Consider the following 21,933-nt stretch of genomic DNA (forward strand, 5'->3'; position numbering starts at 1 on the left):
TAGTGGCGTCTTTAGTGTCCGAAATGGAGGTACTGATGGCTGAACGTGCTGCTAGGAAAAGACCCAGATTACCTATCTCCTCTGATTCAGATGGTGATGTGGCTGCTGCGGCGGGTGTGCCCTTTTCAGGGTCTCGCTCATCTTTGGACCCTCTGGGGTCTGAGGGGGAGGTGAAGGGGGTTGATGTTTCTCCCCCGGGGTCGCCTGAAGAACGCGCGACCATGGATGAGTTGATTGTTTCTGTAAAAGAAACACTACACTTGGAGGATGAGCCCAGTCCTCCGGGCATTGTGTCCTCTTTTGGTACACATAGGACCCGCAAGTCGGCGCAGGTTTTTCCCTGCCCCGCTGAGTTTCATTACACTGTGAAAGAAATGTGGCGCACTTTAAAACGTCCATTCATGGTTCTTAGTCGGTTTAAACTACTTTATCCCTTTGCGCCGGCTACGGAATCGCGATGGTGTGTGCCTCCACAGGTGGATCACACTGGCCGTGTTAAACAAGGCTACCTTGATTCCTACTGAGGAGACCCCGGTTTTTCGGGATCCCACGGACAGAAGGTTGGAGTCTCTAGCCCGCCATTCCTACACGGTGGCGGGTTCCTTGCTCAAACCTGTTTTTGCGTCCATTCTGGTGGCTCAGGCAGTGGCTGATTGGACTAAGGTGCTTAGATGCAACCTCGCGTCTGATTCTGCCACGCTGGCTATGGTGGATCAAATTCACCAAGGAGTCATGTATTTGTGCGATGCGGCCTTAAATGAGGCCCCTTTGGTAGCACGCCTTTCTAGTGTTGCGGTGCTTAACCGTCGACTGATCTGGCTGAAGAGCTGGTCGGCTGACCAGACATCACGGAAAACAGTTGCTGATTTTCCCTATGCTGGTTCTTGCCTTTTTGGCGAGGCATTGGATACCTTGGTAAAAGGCGTCACGGGGGGCAAGAGCACCATGCTGCCCCAGAACCCGAAGAACAAGTCCTTTAGTGGCAAGCAGGGTTTCGCCTCTCGACCCAATCAAGGGTCCTTTCGTGCCTTTCGGAATCAAACCAAGGGCAAGCCCTTCAAGGGCCAAGGTAGCCAGAAGAAGCCCTGGACGGGCAAGCAGAAGTCTGGCAATGCCGGTGCGGCGGGTCAATCCTCCTCTGCCTGAAGGGGCGCCCTCGCCCATTTCTGGGGTGGGGGGACGTTTGCGCGGTTTCCTCCAACCTTGGCTGCTCTGAATTCCGGACAGGTGGGTTCAGGAAATCATTCGATCAGGGTACAAGATCGAATTCCTTTACCGGCCGGCGGACAGATTTTTTCCCTCAAATCTTCATTTGACCCCAGGGCGCCTGCAGGACCTGCATCAAGCGGTGCAGGACCTCCCTGCCCAGGGGGTGATTGTCCCGGTGCCTCATCGGGACAGGTTTCGGGGATTTTATTCCAATCTGTTCACTGTGCCCAGAAAGGAGGGCAAGGTGCGTCCTATTCTGGACCTAAAAGCACTGAACCGTTTCGTGCGCATTCGAAAGTTCCGTATGGAATCTCTCCGCTCGGTGGTGGCCTCCCTGAGTCCAGGGGAATTCCTGGCCTCTATAGACCTGAAGGATGCGTACCTACACATCCCCATTTTCGAGGGTCACCAGAGGTGCCTTCGGTTCGCAATAGCGGAGGACCACTATCAGTTTGTGGCGTTACCTTTCGGTCTTGCGTCGGCTCCAAGGGTCTTTACCAAGGTGTTGGCGCCTGTTCTTGGCCTGCTAAGGGCTCAGGGCATTGCGGTCTTGGGATATCTGGACAATCTACTCGATCAGGACCTACTGCGCGATATGTCCACCACGGTACAGACGCTCCAGGTGTTCGGATGGACCATCAACGTACAGAAGTCGACCTTGTCTCCTTCGGTTCGTCTTCCCTATCTGGGAATGGTTCTGGACTCTGCTCAAGCAAAGGTGTTCTTGCCGGAGGACAAGCTCCGGACCTTACAGGACGAGATCAGGTCCCTCAGGGACAAGCCATCCTCGTCACTCAGGACCTGCATGCAGTCCCTAGGGTTGATGGTATCGGCCTTCGAGGCAATACCCTTTGTTTCACACAGTCTCTTCAAGCGGAGATCCTGGCCAGGTGGGACAGACTACCTCAGTCCTTGGATCTGAGTGTCTCATTGAGTCGCTGGACCAGAATGGATCTTCTGTGGTGGCTTCAGTCCCTGGCCGTGTCAGAAGGAAAATCCTTCCGTCTGTTGCTGTGGACGGTGATTACCATGGATGCCAGTCTGTCAGGCTGGGTGGAGTCCTGGGCAACCTGTCTGCCCAGGGCACTTGGTCGGGGGAGGAATCCTCCGTTCCGATCAACATATTGGAATTGAGAGCGATCAAACTCTGTCTCTTCCAGTGGTCGGATCGACTTCGGGGCCGTCCGGTTCGGGTACAGACGGACAATGCTACCGCGGTGGCTTACATCAGGCACCAGGATTGCCCGGGTGGCCCGGGAGGTGACTGACATTCTGTCTTGGGCCGAGACTCATGTCCCGGCAATCTCAGCAGTTCACATTCTGGGTGTGGAGAATTGGCAGGCCGACTATCTGAGCCGCCAGACCCTGGACCAGGGGGAATGGTCCCTGCACCCGGAGGTCTTCCAAATGCTGTGTGCGAAGTGGCTAAACCACAAGGTGGAAAGATTCGTGGCAAGAACGCGCGATCCGTGGGCGGAGGCCTCGGATGCTTTGGTGGCCCCTTGGCATCAGTATCGCCTGATGTATGCCTTTCCTCCGATTCAGTTGTTGTCAAGGGTCCTTCGCAGGTTAGCCTCGGAACCGCACTTGATGTTTCTGGTGGCGCCAAACTGGCTGCGCCGGTCCTGGGACGCCGACGTTGTTCACCTGGCAGTGGCGCCTCCTTGGCAGCTGCCAATGCGGGAAGATCTACTGTCTCGGACTGATCTTCCATCCTGCTTTACAGTCGCTGGCTTTAACGGCTTGGCTGTTGAGACCCAGGTCCTGAGAGACAGGGGTCTCTCCCCAGAGGTCATTCCTACTCTAATCAAGGCTAGGAAGACCTCATCTGGAAAAATCTATTACCGTACCTGGAAAGCCTATTTCACCTGGTGTGAGTCCAGGGGGTTCTCCCCTCGCTCGTACTCTGTGTCGAGAGTGTTGGCTTTTCTCCAGACTGGTGTGGCGCTGGCCACGATTAAGGGTCAGGTTTCTGCACTGGCTATTCTTTTCCAAGGCCCTGTGGCGTCTCATTCCTTGATTCACACCTTTATTCAAGGTGTGCGACATTTGGCTCCTCCCCGGAGGGAGCCTTTGCCTCCATGGGACTTGAACTTAGTTCTGTCCGCGTTGCAGCGTTCTCCCTTTGAAAACATCCGGGCGATATCGTTGCCTCTACTGTCTAAGGAAGTTGCTTTTTTAGTGGCGATCACTTCGGCTTGCAGACTGTTGGAGTTGGCGGCGTTGTCTTGCCGCTCTCCTTACTTGGTGATTCACAAGGATAAGGTGGTCTTGCGACCTCATTCGTCTTTTCTTCCTAAGGTGGTCTCTGAGTTTCACCTTAATGAGGACATTGTCCTGCCTTCGCTCTGTGCGAAGCCTAAGCATCCTAAGGAGGTTGCATTGCATTCCTTGGATGTTGTCAGGGCGATCAGGGTTTACCTGTTGTCCACTGAATCCTTTCGGAAAACGGATTCCTTCTTTGTCCTTCCTGAGGGACCTCGGAAGGGCATGGCTGCGTCTGCAGCGACCATTGCCAAATGGATGTTACAGACCATTGAACAGGCCTATGCTTTGAAGGCACGGGTTCCACCCTTCCCTGTTAAGGTGCACTCTACCAGATCTTTGAGTGCGTCCTGGGCCTACTGGCATCGAGCCTCGGTGGCCCAGGTGTGCAAGGCTGCGACTTGGTCGTCGGTGCACACCTTTTCCAAATTCTATAAGGTGGATGTTCTGGCATCAGCTGATGCCTCCTTTGGCCGCAAAGTTCTCAGTGCGGCAGTGCCATAAGGGACCCTTGTTTTTTTTTTTATTGTGGGTCCCTGACTGTTGGGGTTGTTTATCCCCTGGGTTATTTGCTTTCCTGAGCTGTTGTTCCTGTTGAGCTTTTTCTGTTGCCCAGAAGGTTCTCTTACTGTGCGTTTAAGGTTCCTTTCTCTGATGTGGGTACTGCGTTGCCTTTTCTATGGTTGCGTCTCCCACCCCTCATGTCTACACTGCTTTGGGACATCCCAATAGTGATGACTTAGAGGTGGCGGCGACTGTCAGGGGACGTAAGAGAAAACTGAATTTTTGTAAAATCTTACCTGTAAAATTCCTTTCTCTGAGTCCTCCGACAGTCCCTGCCCCTCTTTTGGGGTTTTTTCTTGTACACTTACTGCTATGCTACCAAACTGAGTTGGGAGTGATCACTGCAGGGGGGTATTGACCAGTGGGACAGCTCCCATGGGTGTGTGTATGCAAATGCTTTTGTTCTTTTGACTAAGTCTTATGCCTAGCTACTCCTGCGGAGCGGAAGTCAATACCCAATAGTGATGACTTAGAGGTGGCGGCGACTGTCGGAGGACTCAGAGAAAGGAATTTTACAGGTAAGATTTTACAAAAATTCAGTTTTTCCCATCTACAGTATATAGCAGTCTTATGACATTTATGAGTGTCCTGTTAAAGTTTGTAGCAGGAGTTTTCATTCTACTGCTGTAAGAGGCTGCAGCACCCCTGGACCTCTACACAGTGCTGATTGGCCCTGTGCTGATCACATGCACTCTCCCAAGAAAAAAAAACGACAAACTTGCTAGCAATACACACAAAACAGAGGGTGCAGAGTGACCCCAATGCTCTGTTCTATCAGCACATATAATGGGTCAGTGGAAGAAGGGGAGGATCAGAGAAGACAGGATTAAAGACCTTTTACACAATGTAGAGGATTAACCCCTTAGGTTTTACTTTGAGTATAACAAGCATGCTTTACAGACTGATTTTACTGTTGTGGGTTTAGTAATACTTTAAGGATAGGTAAATTGCAATATATTCAATTTTGTTTTTGAGTTTAGATATATTTTGTTCCAGAAGTACAAGTACCCTGTTGTGCCTTTTTGTCCTACATTTCATGGAAAATAATTGTGTTAGTATCTCTGTCCTCATTCTTGAGAATACCCCTTGCCTGTCTCAGTAACAATTGAAACATGTCACATAAACTGAGATAAAAGTGACCAACTAGGTAAAATTCTTTGTAGGAGATTTTTACCTGGCATTCCTCCAGAACAGGAAGTGTAAGGAAACTTCTCCCAAGCAGAGGCACACGGAGCAAGAAAGTTCTGAAATATAGAGATGGGCCAGCACACCTGAAGGAAGTTACCTTAAGCCCTGTTAGCTCTGCTCTGCTATATAAGTACTAAAGAAAATCAGTACTAAATGAAGAACTCCTCCCAATAGTGAGGAGTTTAACATACCTTGGTTCAATTCGAGCATAGTTAAGCGAATATAAACCCAAATCCCCATTGAGGTCAATAGGAGTTGAATATTTAAAAAGAAAAATGGCCATTACCTAGGCTAATCAGCTAGGGATTGCCTAATAAATGGCATGGGTGGCTGGACACTGTCATGGGGAACGTACCAAGAGTTATTACCTGATGACTCCCTTTCCAGGAATCCTCCAGGATGATCACATGAGATAATTTTAAAAAGGCTGCCCCTCAGTTGTATAAAGATTACCTAGACAGCATAGGCTAAGAGCCTGAAATAACTGTTAACAATTTCTCATTAAAATAGGGTGGGGGTCCACCGTCCTGGAGGATTCCTGGAAAGGGAGTTATTAGGTAATAACTCTGACTTTCCCATGTCATCCTTCATGACGGTCACATGAGACCCCAACGATGCATACCTAGGGTGGGACTACCGCTTTCAGGACCTTAAGACCAAAGGTCAGATCTTGGGCGGAGACCAGATCAACCCTGTAGTGTTTCACAAAGGCAGAGTCACTGGACCAGGTGGCTGCTCAGCAAATTTGGTCGATGGACGCCCCAGCTTTTTTTGCCCAAGAAGTAGCTACAGAGCGAGTGGAATGTGCCTTCACATCTGGATGACTGGTCTGGATTTGGGTCGCGTAGGCTATTTCTATTGCCATCTTGATCCATATGGCTATAGAATATTTAGATTCTGCTTCTCCCTTGCGAGCGCCTCCGAATGATATAAATAGGTTGGATGCCCTTCGGAAAGGTTTAGTGGCTTCCAAGTAATGCAGGACGCACCTTCTGACGTCCAGTGTAGCGAAAACCTCTTCTCGCTGGTTAGAAGGATTCTGGCAAAAAGATGGTAGCACCACTTCCTGTGATCGATGAAAAGCCGATGCGATCTTAGGGAGGAACAGGGGATCTGCTTTGAGTACCAGCTTATCTGGAAAGATCGTGAGGAAAGGTTCCTTTATGGACAGGGCTTTTAACTCACTTACGCGCCTGGCAGAAGTGATGGCAACCAGTACCGCTACCTTAAGGTAAGAATCTACCAGAGGTTCAAAAGGGTGCTTGGGGAGGGCCTTGAACACTAAGTAGAGGCCCCAGGGGGCTTCCCGTGGCACTTACTGGGACGGGTCCTCTTGAAGGATTTTAAAAGATGTTTAACCAATGGGTTATTGTTGACCGGCATGTCAGGAAATACTGAATGGGCTGCTGCTTGGACTTTGAGGGTACTCACTGCGATTCCATCCTCTGCCCCATCCAGGAGAAAGTCTAAAATGGTACTAATGCTTTTCAGATTTCTATTACCGGACCGCTTCTTCAATTAGTATACCTTTCATACTTTTCCGTAAATTTTCCTGGTTACTGGTTTCCTACTTTGAAGAAGGGTATCTACTACCCTGGTAGAGAGTCCCTTGTCTAGTAGCGAGCACCGTTCAGGATCCAAGCCACCAGTTTCAAGGTCTGGATTTGGGGATGATAGTCTCCTGATTGAGATAGTCGCCCTGGCTCAGGTGGATCCAGGGAATCCTCTTCTGCCATCTTTTTCACGGGAATGAACCATGCCCTCTTCGGCCAATAAGGTGCTAAAAGAATCACCCTTATCACTTCCAGCTGGATCTTCCTGAGTGTCCTTGGAATGAGTTGGATTAGCGGAGATCTGCCAGAACGTTAACACGCCCTTTATGTGGACTGCTGAAAGGGAGATCAGATGGGTCTCTGCCCAAGATAGTCGTTTGCAACCCTCATGAGAGGTTTTGACCGTGTGCCCCCCCTGGTAGTTGGTGTATTCCACTGTCATGATAGTCTGAGAGTACCTGGATGTGTCTGCCTGTCATTTTCTTTCTGGAAGGGGAGCAGTGCTTCCTGTACAGCTGCGAGCTCTCTCAAGTTGAAAGAAATTTCTGGCCCTGTGTTGAACCAGGCTCCCTGTCGCACCTGGTGGCCTATATGGGCTCTCCAACCGAAAGCGCTTGCATCCAAGATCACTCTGACCTGGATGGGCAGAAGCCAGTCTTCCAAGCCAGGGTTTTTCTGATAAGGGGAACTGAGATCTCCTCCTCCATTGAGAATGTCTTTCCATCCCAATGGCCTAACTGCAGTGCTATCATGTGAAGTTGGCCCCACTGAACTACTAGAATGGAAGCTGACATGAGGCCTAAGAAGACCACTTTGTACTTTCTTGTTGCCCTGGTAGTAGAAATCAGTTTTGTCGCGTTGGCCAGCTTTGTTACTCTGACCTCTAGCAAGAAAACCCTTTGGGCCCTGAATCGATGATGTAACCCAGAAATACCACCCGCTGGGGTGGGGTTCTGTTTGATTTTTGCATGTAGATCTTCTGCTCCTGCATGACTTCTGCCACTATTTTTGTGAATATGCAAGGAGGCGATGAAATCCCAAAAGGGAGAGCCCGGTATTGGAAGAGACAGACTTGCCCTTCCGTATGAATAGCAAACCTCAAACTCCTGATGGCTGGGATGAATCGGGACATGGAGGTAAGTGTTTTTAGGTCTAGGGTACAAGACAGGCTGCTTCTGGAAGTAAGAATCTCACTGAAAAGATGATGGTTTCTATTTTGAATTTCCTGTATGGGATTGATCAGTTGAGGCCCTTAAGGTTTAAGATCAGGCGATGTTTGCCCAAAGATTTTGTCCTGAAGAAAACTTGGGAGTAGAAACCCGACATTTGCTGAGAAGGATGTAGCTTTACGATCACTTTCCCATTTAGTAGATCCGTGACAGCAACCTCTATGGCTTTCCTTAAAAGTAGCGAATCTGGAAGAGATGTGACACAGCAGCTGGAAGGTGGCTTTGTCACAAATTCGATCCTGTATCCCTCCTTGATTATCTGCAGGATGAAAGGGTTTGCAAAAAAGCCTTGCCATTGCTGGAAGAAGTGCTGTAGTCTTCCACTGGTAGACTGGTGCCTTTGGAGTTTATTACTGTTCTCTTTTCCAGCTCTGGGCAGGACGTTTGACTTCCCCTTTTTTTGTTGAAAACTCATCTTCTTTGAGGATTTGCTTTTTCCCACTTGGGTTTCTCCTCTAGGGCGGCAAAAAACCTGTCAGCCGATCTTGCCAGCACTTTGCTGAGTGCAGGACCAAACAGTAGGCTACCGGCGAAAGGGATGTTACATAACTTGTTGTTTGATGCGTAATCCCCATCCCAGGTTTTGAGCCAGAGGGCTCTTCTGGCCATGTTAATAAGGCCTGTGGTGCGAGATGATACTCTGACAGCTTCCGCGGAAGCATCGGCCATATATGCCACTCCCATTTCTATCAAGAGTAGGGAATCTAGCGCATCTTCTGGGCCGGAGCCTTTCTCCAGGTGACCCCGGAGTTGTTTGAGCCAGAAAACCACATTCCTGGCTACACAGGTATTGGCCATGTTGGGTAGAAAACCAGCCGCCCCTGCTTCGTATGCTCTCCTTAGCGTTACATCGATTTTCTTATCCAGTGGGTCTTTGAGAAGGCCCATATCTTCAAAGGACAAACCAGTTTTTTTAGAAATCCTTGCCAAAGGTGCGTCCAACTTTGGGCATTTGGCCGGGACACCTTCCGTTTCTTCGAAAGGAAATCTTCTCTTTAACGCGGAGTTCCAGCCTCAAATACCTTTTTAAACTAAAAATACCCCTATAATACTAATCCATCGCCCTTTACAGAACCGCTATTCTCATACTTACAAGGTGTACGGTACTGGATTTTAGTCAAAATCTTACTTTTAAAAACGCTGTCTGGGCGCGGCCATCTTGGATGTAGGCATCTGAAGCAGCAGTGTAATCTGCTGTGTCCTTCCTGATTCCAGGGAGAGTTCTGGAAGTTCTTCCTGATTCCAGCCTCCTGGGAGTGATGACAAACAGCTCCCAGGATGCAATGCAAAGGGGGAAGTGATGTCGGTGGCCGCGGCCACAGAGGGGGGAGAAGGAGGAAGTACAATTAAAAATGCCCTGAAAATAAGGTAAGGGACCCCCGAAAAAAATTGGAAAATGCCCAATTGTTGATCAGCAAAGCGAGCACTCCAGGAATCACTAAAGTTGCAAAATAGGCCGGAACTCCACTTTAAGGCCTTAGGAAAGAACGGTTTGTTTTTCAGACATTCCCATCCCTTGTTATTCTCATCAGCGATTGGTGGCCTGGAAATTATCGGTTTTTGGTCTCGTGCAGACCTCTATATAACTGGTCACGGACGGAGTCGGTGGTCTCGATCTCCTGTATATCCTCTAAATAGCCTTAAGGAGTTCCTCCGTTTCTTCCGCTGGAAATGAGTGTTTAGGTATCTTTTGTGGCACTGCCCAGTCTGGTTCGTCTGAATCAGAGGTGCCTTGAAAAAGGAGCTCCCCTTCTTCTGATTCAGAGTCGGAGGAGGTTAAGCGTGACAGAGGACGGCTTGGGATTTTCCCGTCTTCTCGGTGTATACTTCTCCTCGGGATAGCTGACGATGTTGATGGCTGGTCCACGTTCTTGATCTTGTTTATGGATGCCTGAAGGGATTATAGAGTTGAGGTTAGTTCTTTCTTGAAATCCAGGAAGTCCTTTGATAATGGCTTAGTCTCTTCGCTCATCCTTTTTATGCATTTGTGGCATAATAATTTGTCGGTATCTGGGGGGAACTTTACGCTGAAAGTGCGGCAGTATGTCTTCTTTTTAGATTTATCTATCGCTTGAAGATGGCCGACGAACTACTTCCGGTAGCGGTGCCACCTGGAAAGAAATCTGCTGGCGTGCTGCACGTGGGTTCCCCAGCCCCTAGAGCCCCGCGTGTGAGCCAGAGTAAGGGGAGTGGTGGGCAGCCTCGTGTAGGACCACCTGCTGGCTGGAAATAAAAAAATCCCTGGGCTCCTCACCTACCCAGACTGGCCTGAGCAGAGGTAAGTGGAAAGAGACCAACCTTAACAGGGAGCAAGCACCTGTTTCCCCTGCCTTTTTTCAAGCACCCCCTGATGCAGAAAATGCAAAGGGGAATCAAGGAAAGGGAAGGGGAGTCCTGTGAGCCCTCCAATCCCTGTTTGCTTGGTGGACCTCCTGTGGCCTTTCTCATGTGCGACACTTTCTGACTACCCGGTCTCCACCGACATAGACTGCCTTTTGTGAGTCTCACGATGCTCCGCATTTGAAGTATTTCCGTGTTCCTCCAGCTTCAACATTGGATAGCATTTCTCTCCAGTGTACCCTCTTCTTACCCGTTCCAGGATACCAGCATGCAGGCTCCGCCCCCTATACGAAGAAGTCAACGCTAATTGAGCGCCGACGCAACGCGTATAGGGGGCGGAGCCTGCGTGCTGGATGCCGTTTGTCTTCCTGTATATGCTGACTGCTATGCGCTGTGGAGCGCCGTCCTTGTGAGTACGGTCCCTGATATTGAATAAAGCTGTTTTGCTTAATGATAACAGAGAGCACTAGATCTTTTATTCCTTTTCCTTTGCATATGGTAACCGCACTGGAGGTGAAAAGGTTCTTTATAGCCTGTGTGGTCTGGAGATCCCTGTGTATACTACCACGCTGTTATTGACCCATGATAGGGTCTTGAGTGGAGTTATCGCTCTGGAGGTGAAAAGGCTCTCTGAAGTCTATGTGGTCTGGAGATCCCTGTGTATACTACCACGCTGTTACTGACCCATGATAGGGTCTTGAGTGGAGGTGAGAGACCAATTCACTTGGTGGTGGGATTGCACAGTTCACTGAAAGTTCTACACAGGATCACTTTTCTGAACAAATGGGAGTTGATTTACCTATTGATCTATTTTATATGGACACTTATGGACTCTGATTTATAAGTTTATCCAATATATGGGATATATAATGGATTTTTTTTTTTTTTTTACTAGTAATGGTGGCAGTTAGTGACTTATAGTGGAACTGCGATATTGCAGCAGACAATCGGACACTAACTGACAATTTGCGAGAACCAGTGACACTAATATAGTAATCAGTGCTAAAAATGTGCACTGTCACTGTACTAATGACACTGGCTGGGAAGGAGTTAAACATCCAGGGCGATCAAAGGGTTAACTGTGTGCCTTGCCAGTGTGTGCTGCTTTTACTAGGGGAAGAGATGGATTGTAGTTCCTGCTTTGCAGAAACAGAATCCATCCCTTCCTCTGTCAGAATGGAATTCTGCCTTGTTTACATATGCAGAGCTCCATTCTGAGACTTTGCCCGAGGATCAGTGAGAGCCCAGCTACTGCCGTTCGGCTTCTGCTGTGAATAATCACAGCAAAAGCACCACTTGAGCCACCTGTAGGCGGTTGTGCAGGATCACGTATATGTATATATATATATATATATATATATATATATATATATATATATATATATATACGTGATCCAGTGCATAGCTTCTGTCCTGTAGAAGTAAAACTGCCATAGGGCTGTCAGCAAGTGGTTAGCACAGAAGGTCTAGTATATTGGGGGGGAGGAGGGGGGCCTTCTTGTTAAAAGGGTCTTCCAGATTCTGGTCCCCCCCCCCCCCTGCCCGCCTAAAATTTCCTTCTTCATTGGGTCTTCCATTAAATTCAGACCTAAAGGACCTGGTATTAATTATGGTAGAACTCCCAAGCCATTTTTTTTTCTATCTCTGTCCTCCTGCGTATATGGACAGGGATTCCCAGCCATGTAATAGAATAGGGAGGGGACTGTAGTAGGAATAGTAGGAGGATGAGGGATTCAGCAGCCAGTGGGAGAGGTAGTAGATACAGAAACAGTAACGGCAATGCAACAGGATGTATAAAAACAAAACCGGAGTGGGCGAAGGCTGTAGGCCGGGAATATGTTACCAGAGGAGGAATGCTGGAGGTGCGGGCAGAAGGGTAGGCAGATGCAGAAGTAGTGTAGGCTCAGTGACGGAAAGTGATGAAGTGTCAGTGTCAGAGAAGGAATGTAGGAAGCAGAGGCAGTGACAGCAATGTTACAGGACGTGTGGGTGACTAAGGCTGGGTTCACACCTATGCAATACCAGACATCGCATGTGGTTCACACCGCATTGCTTTGCACATCACTTGCAATGCGAATTTTAGCCATACAGTTTGGCATTCGGACCAAAATGGTGCAGGACCCTTTTTTTGGTCCGCAATGGAGTCAGAGCCCATGTGTGTCAAGACCCATGTGATCCGATTCCCTTCTGATTTCACAGTTCGCACTGCGTTATGCAAACCGATTTGGGGTGTCATTATCTTTACATTAATATCCACACCAGTTCGCAGAGAGCAGTGTGAACTGCCTGCGAGTCAGATGCAATGCAGGATCCCACACAGGAATCGTGGTTTCCGTATCGCATCAGTGTGAACCCAGCCTAAACTGAGTCAGAAGGGAAACAAATGGCAGTAATGTGGTGATGGGGAAGAGTGATGGAAGTACAGACAGGAATAGAATTAGTAATGGCGGAGCTTAAGGAAACCGACAGCCTGGAGTCTTGGCAGGCAAGTTGAATAGTCGGCCTCTTCAGGTAAGATCTGAAGAGTTCCCAGTTATTATATAGAATTTATATGGTGCCAATAGTTTACGCAGTGCTTTACAAAATAGACAATAGTTTCAAGTCAAAGAAACTGTAAGCAATAGTTATGCTAACTTGTTCCAGGATAGTGAATCAGAAAGTAACAAAGCCAATGGATCAGCATGACAGCCAAGCAACTAGGATTTCCTGAAGTACTAGTCACTATTTTCTATTAATATATTTGTCATATGATAACTTTCTGTTCTGAAGAAAAATGTTGTGTTCATAAATGTAATCTAAATTCTGCAGTACATTATTTCTCTCATTTTGTCTAAATATTGGGAAGAGAAAGTATATGGGGGTTTATGGTATAAGTTATTGTTTCAGTTCCACTTATGTTAAAGATGTTAAGGAGCACACAGTGGATAGGATTAGAAATCCTGTGCTTTATTGTAACATGCACAAACTAGTGGTGCTACCAGAGCACAGTGTAACAACAAAGAAAGTCAAATAAGAAGTGTATTGTTTTCAAAGGCACAGCCGACTCATAGACTTGCATTGTAAGGACCAGCAATAAAGCACAAACAATTTGTAGCAAAGCAGGAAGCAGAAACTGCATATGTAATGGGCAGATCAGGCTGTGCTCCGGTACAAATGTATAATATTGTAATAATATAATATATAAAAACACTATTTTTTTCCCCCAATGATAAAGCAACTGTTACCTGAAAAAATTCTAAAGAAATGTCCGCTGCAAAACAAAAGTATTAATTCTATGATGGGTGGCAGGCTCAATTTCACCCTGTTCAAGGGCAATGACGGCTGAAGATTATTCAGCATCTGACATATTTTGTAGATGATTGGTTCCTCCTGCTGCCTGCTAAACTACTTCTGTGTCCTTTAGTGAGGTAGAGGCTATCATGATCTCTAACTCATTCAGCTCAATTCACAAATCTTTAACACAAGAATTTGAGTTTCACCGATACCAAACATTTGCACGAGTATCGGTATTTGTGCACAAGGCTAGCACTCCCACTAGGCAAACTAGGCAGCCATCTAGGGCGCACTGTTTCTTAGGGAGGGTGCAGCCTGCCCAGGTTCCCGAGACTCTGTGTGTGTGCGCGCAGATTGGATGGACATCATGTTTTGTTCACCAGCGGCCGTGGCCAAGTGAGGCTCCACTGGCCTGGCATACTGCTTCAGACAGTGCTGCTGACTGTCACTGTGCACAGTACAGTCCTCACCTGTGTGCAAATTGGAGTGCAACCCGGATTGGTTGATGTTGGCCAGCCCGGACTTGCTCTGCCAATCCAGATCGTGAATAGCCAGGCTGCCAGGAGTCCAGTCCAGGACAGGTGCCAGACAGAGCTTCCAGCCAATGAGGTGCTGCACGCGGTGCACCTTAAGGTATTTTCCTTCTCCCACCCACACAACAGAGCGGGCCGCAGTCAGTCCCTGTCCTTCCCTGTAGGGAGGGAGAGGGACTGAGAAGGCAAGGTAAGAGAGAAGAGATGGGGGTTGGGGACCAGTGTGATCCGCAACAGCAGTAATATTATATATACAAAAGCAGCAGTCTTTTATTATATTAATAAGAAGCTGGTCTTGCCTAGGGTGCAAAATAATCTAGCACTGGCCCTGCTCATGCAAATGCCTTGATACCTGAAACTGATACTTTCAGGCTCAGTTCTTTCAGCTGTCAGTGGGATTCCTCCACTGTCCGCTAAAAAGTAAAAAAAAAAAAAAAAAAGCAATTATTGGTTGTTAAGAAGTGGAGCTGCCATGTCCTTAACAACTGATGACTCATTCAGCTATCAGTGGGGTTCCCCTGTTGACAGCTTAAAGAGGTTGTAAACTCGTTTTTTTTTTTTTTTTCCCCACCCTGCAAGAGAAAGACATAATGAGCTAGTATGCATCGCATACTAGCTCATTATGCAATACTTACCTTAGAACGAGCCCCCGCCGTTCCGCTCACTCACCTCTATGACGGGCGACATGTCCAGTCGCCCGTCTTCCGGGATCGCGGCATCCGGCCATCTGATTGGCCGGAGCCGCGGTGATGTCTCTCCCGCGCACGCGCGTGGGAGCCGACGGTCACGGCACGGGGCTCTGAAGGAACGGCACGATTGGCCGTTCCTTCAGAGCGCATGCGCCAGTGACGTCACTGGCTGCATGTAAGGTAAATATCTCCTAAACGGTACATGTTTAGGAGATATTTACAGTACCTATAGGTAAGCCTTATCATAGGCTTACCCAGTGCTGTATCTTGGCCTAGGCCAACAAGGCCCAGGCCTAAGGCGGCACTTTGCAGGGGGGCAGCAAAAAAACTGCACCCTGCACTGAAAAAAAAACAGCCTCCTCCCGGCTCCTGCACGAAAAAGGTCCCTGCCGTCTTGCGCTACACTTTTAGTATGGTGCCAGTCTTATGGAACAAATTGGGCTGGAGGACAGGGTCCAGGAGGCGAATCAGCCTGGCACCCCCATAAAGCGGCTACCTGTCGGTATGATATTTAAATTAGGGGGGCCTAGGGCAGCACAAAACCTAAATACACCACTGGGCTTACCTATAGGTACAAGTTGTAGAGGAGGGTTTACTTCCTCTTTAAGTATAAATTAAGTTCTGGCAATTGGAGGTGTCAAAAAAAAAAAAAGCAGCTGGGCAATGTTTATCAACAACATTGCTATACTGTGGAAACAGAGAGATAAAAAGAAACATTGCTTTTTTTGTATCTTTCTGTTTATTCATTTTTATTTATTTTTTGTTCACTTCTATTTCATAACCTTTTAATTATAAAAACCTATTTTTATTTGGTTTGTTCATTAATATTTCTACACCTTTAAAGGAGTTGTAAAGTCAGTAGGTCTTTTATTCTAATGCATTCTATGCATTAGGATAAAAAACCTTCTGGGTGTAGCAGCCTCTCCAACACCCTCTAATACCTACCTGAGCCCCATCTCTTTCCGGCGTTGTCCACGAGTCCCTTGGGTATCTGGGACTCTCCCTCCTGATTGGCTGAGACACAGCTGCGGCGCCATTGGCTCCCACAGCTGTCAATCAAACTCAGTTAGCTAATCAGGAAAGAGAGGGGATGGGGCCGAGCAGCAGCTCTGTGTCTGAATGGACACACGGAGCTGCAGCTCGGCTCGGGTGCCCTCATAGCAGTCTGCTTGCTGTGGCGGCCCTTGTCAGGAGGGAGGGGCTAGGAGCAGCATTGAAGGACCTGAGAAGAGGAAGATCCAGACTGTCCTGTGCAAAACCAACTGCACAGAGGTGGTAAGTGTAACGTTTGTTTTTTTTTTTTTTTTTTTTTAAAAACTGACTTTACAATCACTTTAAAATATATTTACATGTTTCACAAAAAAAAAAAGCGCATAATTAAAAAAAAAAAAAAAAAATTACATTTAGTCTACATTCACACCTGAGCGTAGCGTTTTTTGCGCGTTTTTTTACCGTGATTTTACCGCGATTTACAGGCGTTTTTTGTGCAGGCGTTTTTTGATTGAATAGATACCAATGGAAAACGCCTGTAATCTGCCCAAAAAGAAGCTCATGTACTTTTTTGAGCGTTGGGCGTTTTGCTTACAGCGTCAAAACGCTCAGATGTGAACAGGGGCCATTGAAATGAATAGGATTTGTCTTGTTGGGCGTTTTGAGAGCTGATCCTAGAGCAGAAAAACTCCCCAAAAACGCCCCAAAACGCCTACATGTGAACGGAGCCTTATTTAATTTGTAAATAACTTTTGAATGCTTTGTACCATTGCTGACAGCTGAAATGTAAACAAAACCGTTGCGGTAGGTATTAGTAATTGGTATCGGCACATCCTAATTAAAAATAGTATCGGTGAATCCCTAACAAGAAAAAATATCTTTATTTATTTTTTTTAAATCTCACTGGACTTAAAGTGGAGATCCACCCTCAGAATCATTTTTTAAAACAAAAATAGCCCATTAATATTAATACATCTCGCTTGACAAAACCGCTATTTGCATATTTATGACCTAAGTCAGTAAGTCAGCGCTCACTGACTCACAGTGGAAGGTAAATTGCATAGACCATATGTGCAAAAAACACACAAGCATATATAAATATATAAAAACATATAAAATGGTAAGGCAAAAAATTCTAAAGGAAGAGGGGGGGGGGATGTATATATAACAAACAAGTCAAAGATGGGAGTGCAAAAACCTCATCTATGAACTAAGTCCTTCCACAGTTTGGAAAAAATCACAGTGTAGATGATTCCTTGTAGTGGATGGTCATGGAGTCCAAATCAAGGTGTATGTGGCATATAGAGTGCAGGCAGCTCCTCGGGAGGTGAGGGACCCTCCAGGCATATAGCAAAAAAGGAAGAAGACAAAGGGCGCCAGGTCACAATATAGTATGAGAAATATGACAATTTATTGTAGTGACTTACATGTACAAACAATCCAAAATACAGCCAGTAAACCATGAACAACGGTACTCGCAATGGGACACATCCGGGATGATCAGATCCGGGGACCTGCTGAACGATCCTGTGCTGTGTGGCAGTGTCTATGATACAGGTGGCGGTTGCTGCTGTAGGTGGTGCAGGCTCCCTGGATGGGCAGCCTTGCAGATGTCTGTGTACAGCGGGGTCGATGAAAGCAGTGACCCGGAACCGGAAGTGATGTCAGCAACCTGTCAGTTCCTCCACCTGGTGATTATTACTGCTGAAACTGGAACCAATGCTGGGGGTTATTATTGCTGAAACTGGCACCAATGCTGGGAGTTAAAATTGCTGAAACGGACACCAATGCTGTGGGTTATTATTGCAGAAACTGGCAGTAATGCTGGGAGGTTATTTTTGCTGCTACTGACTGCTGGGAGTTATTATTGTAGGAACTTATGCCAGTGGTGGGGGTCATTATTATGTACACTGGCACAGATGCTGGGAGTTATTTTATTCTAGAAATCTGCACAGATGTGGGGGGTTATTATTGCTGATACTGACACCAATGCTGGGGATTGTTATTGCAGAAACTGGCACTGATCCGGGGGGTTATTTCCTGGGGGAGCTCTATTTTCATATGATATTGTTATTCAAATTTGCTAGTTGCTTGATAGTTTCTAACGGCACTACTGTTGCCATTATGTGCAGTGTTATATGGGAACAAATATATTGGGGGGGGGGGTGTCACCGTGTTTTACCGCCCCAGGTGACACCAAACCTAGTGATGTCACTGTCTCTATCCTCTGCTCTTTCTTCAACTTCTGCCTATCTGGCCCTGAAGCATAGACCAAGACACACAGCCCTCGGAGGACCCGTGATGGGTTTGTGAAGGACCTCTGCACTCTGGATCTCCTTTTCCCTGCCACTCTGCCAGGACTTCCTCTGCTGAGGCTACTGTTGGCTGGGTAGTCTCTGAATTGCTGCCCTATATGTAATCTTGGCTGTACCGAATTGTGGCTTACTACTCACTGTGCATGCATTGTTACCCTGTGACTCTGGACTAAGTCCCTGCTGCCCTGTGCTTAACCTTTGCTGTACCAGATTGTGGCCTGTTACTCACTGTGCATGGATTGTTGCCCTGTGACTCTGGACTAGATCCCTACTGTACTAGATTGCTACTCTGTGCCTCTGGACCTATGCCTTCATGTGCCCTTTTGCCACCCTGTTATATTTCTATATGTCCCTCCCGGTGTTGGAATTATTGCCCTTTTGGCCTTCCCCTTATCTGACTTCCTGTTTTTCAGCTCCCAAAATAAAGAACCCCTTGGCCAGGGGCCTTAAAATCCCTCTTGATCTCTGTGTATTCTATTCCATCAATACCTCCATCACAGCCACCCTTATACAGCTAAAAAAAACATTTGTGTCATGCTGTTGGTTTTGACAAGTGGCATTGGCCCCATAAGATGATAGATCAGTCTGCCTTTGCCAGCCACTGAATGAACCCTAAGGTTTTCAGGGATCCCTGGTTGAGAATGGCTGTATTAAACCATAATTGTCGTCTCATGTTTCCCTGTTACTGGAGAACCGTCTGCTCTATTTCTGTGGTTTCTTTAATATTTTGCTGATGTATATTTAAAGATGTACATCAGAAATCTCATTAAACTCTGATTCATGCCACAGAAAAATGTCATACGAGGAAAATTCTCCTTCAGGATATCGGAAAAAAATAAATTCTTAGCCAAATTAGATTTTGCTATTTTAATTTATTCCCTGACCTAATTTTAGGTTATATACGTCCCCTTCCAGTCTTTATCCAGCTTTTGTGGATTTCAGTTGTAAAGTATATACATTAGCGGGCATATGATACAGCTACTTTCTCAGGTCTTGAGAATGATCAGCGTGTTATTCTGGGTAATCCTATTACAGTGGAAAAAGTTATTACTACTATTAAATCATTTCCTAGTGGTGAGACTACTGGTCTTGATGGGCAGCCAATAGAGTGGTATGTGCATTCCATGAAGGATCTGGCCCCTCTCTTGTTACAAACATATCAGAAGTTTTTATAAATGGTAGACTTCACTCTTTAATAAAAGAAGAGGCAGTGTTTCTCAAGTAAAAATCACAATAATCAGAGCTATAAAACTCACATCCATTTAATGAACGTTTAAAAGTAACCTCCGCTAAACATTCAAACCCTTGTGATTTTGTGTGGTGGGTGGATCTTTTTTTTTTTCGTTCAAACATTTTTACAAATTGTATTTTTTTTTTTTTTTCATATATAAATGGCAGCATACCAGCAGCTGCCTGCTTTGAGGCATATATTAAAATCCAAAAGAATGCGGTACAGGGGAGCTAAACATGGATTTTTACAGGTTAGAAGTCCTTACTTAAACCCAACTTGCTTGTATTCAGCAGCTCATCAAAAGACAGGGATCCCCCAGGAGAGGACATTCGCCCAAATTGAGAAATCTAAGTGTAATAAGTCAAAGAAAGTGCCAAATGAAAAGTCCTCAGGAGTCTTTATTGATCAACTAATTACGCAGACGCTGTGTCTCTTTCCTAAGTGTCTCAGTCACGAGTGTTGCATAGTTTCACTGCCACAGCTATCAATTCTGATCATTTCTTCTCTTCTTTATTACAGGTAAATGTCTTCTACTATCCATATGTACAACCTGCTCTGCCTGATTCTGACACTGCTCTTTATTTTTTGGGTAAATGTCTTCTACTATCCATATGTACACCCTGCTTTGCCTGATTCTGACACTGCTCTTTATTTTTTGGTAATATCCTGCCATATCTTTAAACTTAAATATTGAATGCTAGCCCTATAACAAATACACTGCATTAGCAACATAACTGGTGACTGATTCTTAAAGAGGAAGTAAACCCTCCTCGGGAAGTTGTACCTATAGGTAAGCCTATATTAAGGCTTACCTATAGGTACTGTAAATATCTCCTAAACATGTACCGTTTAGGAGATATTTACCTTTCATGCAGCCAGTGACGTCACTGGCGCATGCGCTCTGAAGGACCGGCCGCTCGTGCCGTTCCTTCAGAGTCCCGTACCGTGACTGTCGGCTCCCGCGCGCGTGCGCGGGAGTGACGTCACCGCGGCTCCGGCCAATCAGATGGCCGGATGCCGTGATCCCAGAAGACGGGCGACTGAACATGTCGCTCGTCATACAGGTGAGTGAGCGGCACGGCGGGGGCTCGTTGTAAGGTAAGTATTTCATAATGAGCTAGTATGCGATGCATACTAGCTCATTATGTGTTTCTCTTGCAGGTTGTAAAAAAAAAAAAAAAAAAGTTTGAAAAGAGTTTACAACCTCTTTAACTGCATTTGGTATGAGTGATCAAGAGACTCAATTACCTTTTACGACCCTTGCCTGTGTCTGTGGCTGGTCTGGTGTTGTCAATCTCCCCTCCCATATTCATGTTTCTCAAATCAGATTCTATATTGATCAATTCACAAATGCTTGCCTACTCAATTTCTGAGCACCTTATTGTAATAAGGATTTACTTTTGGACTTTCCCACTTTGACCTTGTGGACTGTCATTCTTCTCTATCTACACATCCTCCCTTGGTCATTTATAACTGCCCACGGCTTCCAATACCATTTATATGCCGATGACGCCCAAATCTATCTGTCCACTCCTTCAGTCTCCTTACGCATTACTAACTGACATATCAGCATGGATGTCACACCACTTAAACGAAATCTCTCTAAAACTGAGCTGGTAATATTCCCTCCTACCCATGCCCCCCTCCATGACTTTTCCACCAAAATCAGTATTGAAACCATCAATCCCTCCCCTCGTGCTAGGGTACTAGGTGTAATCCTAAACTCTGACCTGTCCTTTCAGCCCCAAATCCAAGCATTGTCAAAAGCGTGTCGATTTTACCTCCGTAACATCTCTAAAATTCGCCCCTTTTTAACCAATGAAACCACCAAGCTACTCATTCACTCCCTTGTTATCTCTCGCCTTGACTATTGCAAATCCATTCTTATAGGCCTACCCTTCCATAGGCTATCCCCTCTTCAGTCTATCATGAATGCTGCTGCCAGGCTTTTCCACCTTACCAACCGCTTAGTGTCTGCCACCCCTCTTCACCAAACCCTTCACTGGCTCACCCAGCAAATTAAATTCAAAATAATAACCATAACATACAAAGGTATTCACAAATCTGCCCCAAGCTACATCACCATTCTTGTCTCCAAATATCACCCAAACCATCCTCTCAAGATCTCCTACTCTCAAGCTCCCTTGTCTCCTCCTCCCATGTTGGTCACCAGGATTTCTCCAGAGCCTCTCTCATCCTCTGGAACGCTCTAACTCAACCTGTCTGGCTATCGCCTACTCTAGCTGCCTTCAGGCGATCCCTGAAAAGTAATCTCTTCAGGGAAGCCTATCACTCCTCCAACTAATCTTTTACCTCTTCCATCAGCTCATTTCCCACAGTTACAACCTTTTGTAACAACTGCCCCACCCTTTGAGATTGTAAGCTCTTCTGAGCAGGGCCTTCTTATTCCTCTTTTATTTTATTTTATTGTATTGTAACTGTATTGTAAAGTGCTGCGTAAACGATTGGCGCTATATGAATCCTGTAAAATAATAAAATACAATAAGCAGGGCAAAGGACAACCAAGGCGTTTCAGTAACCACACAATCCCTCT

The sequence above is a fragment of the Pelophylax lessonae genome, assembly GCF_965119305.1.
Source record: "Pelophylax lessonae genome assembly, chromosome: 2".
NCBI lineage: Eukaryota > Metazoa > Chordata > Amphibia > Anura > Ranidae > Pelophylax > Pelophylax lessonae.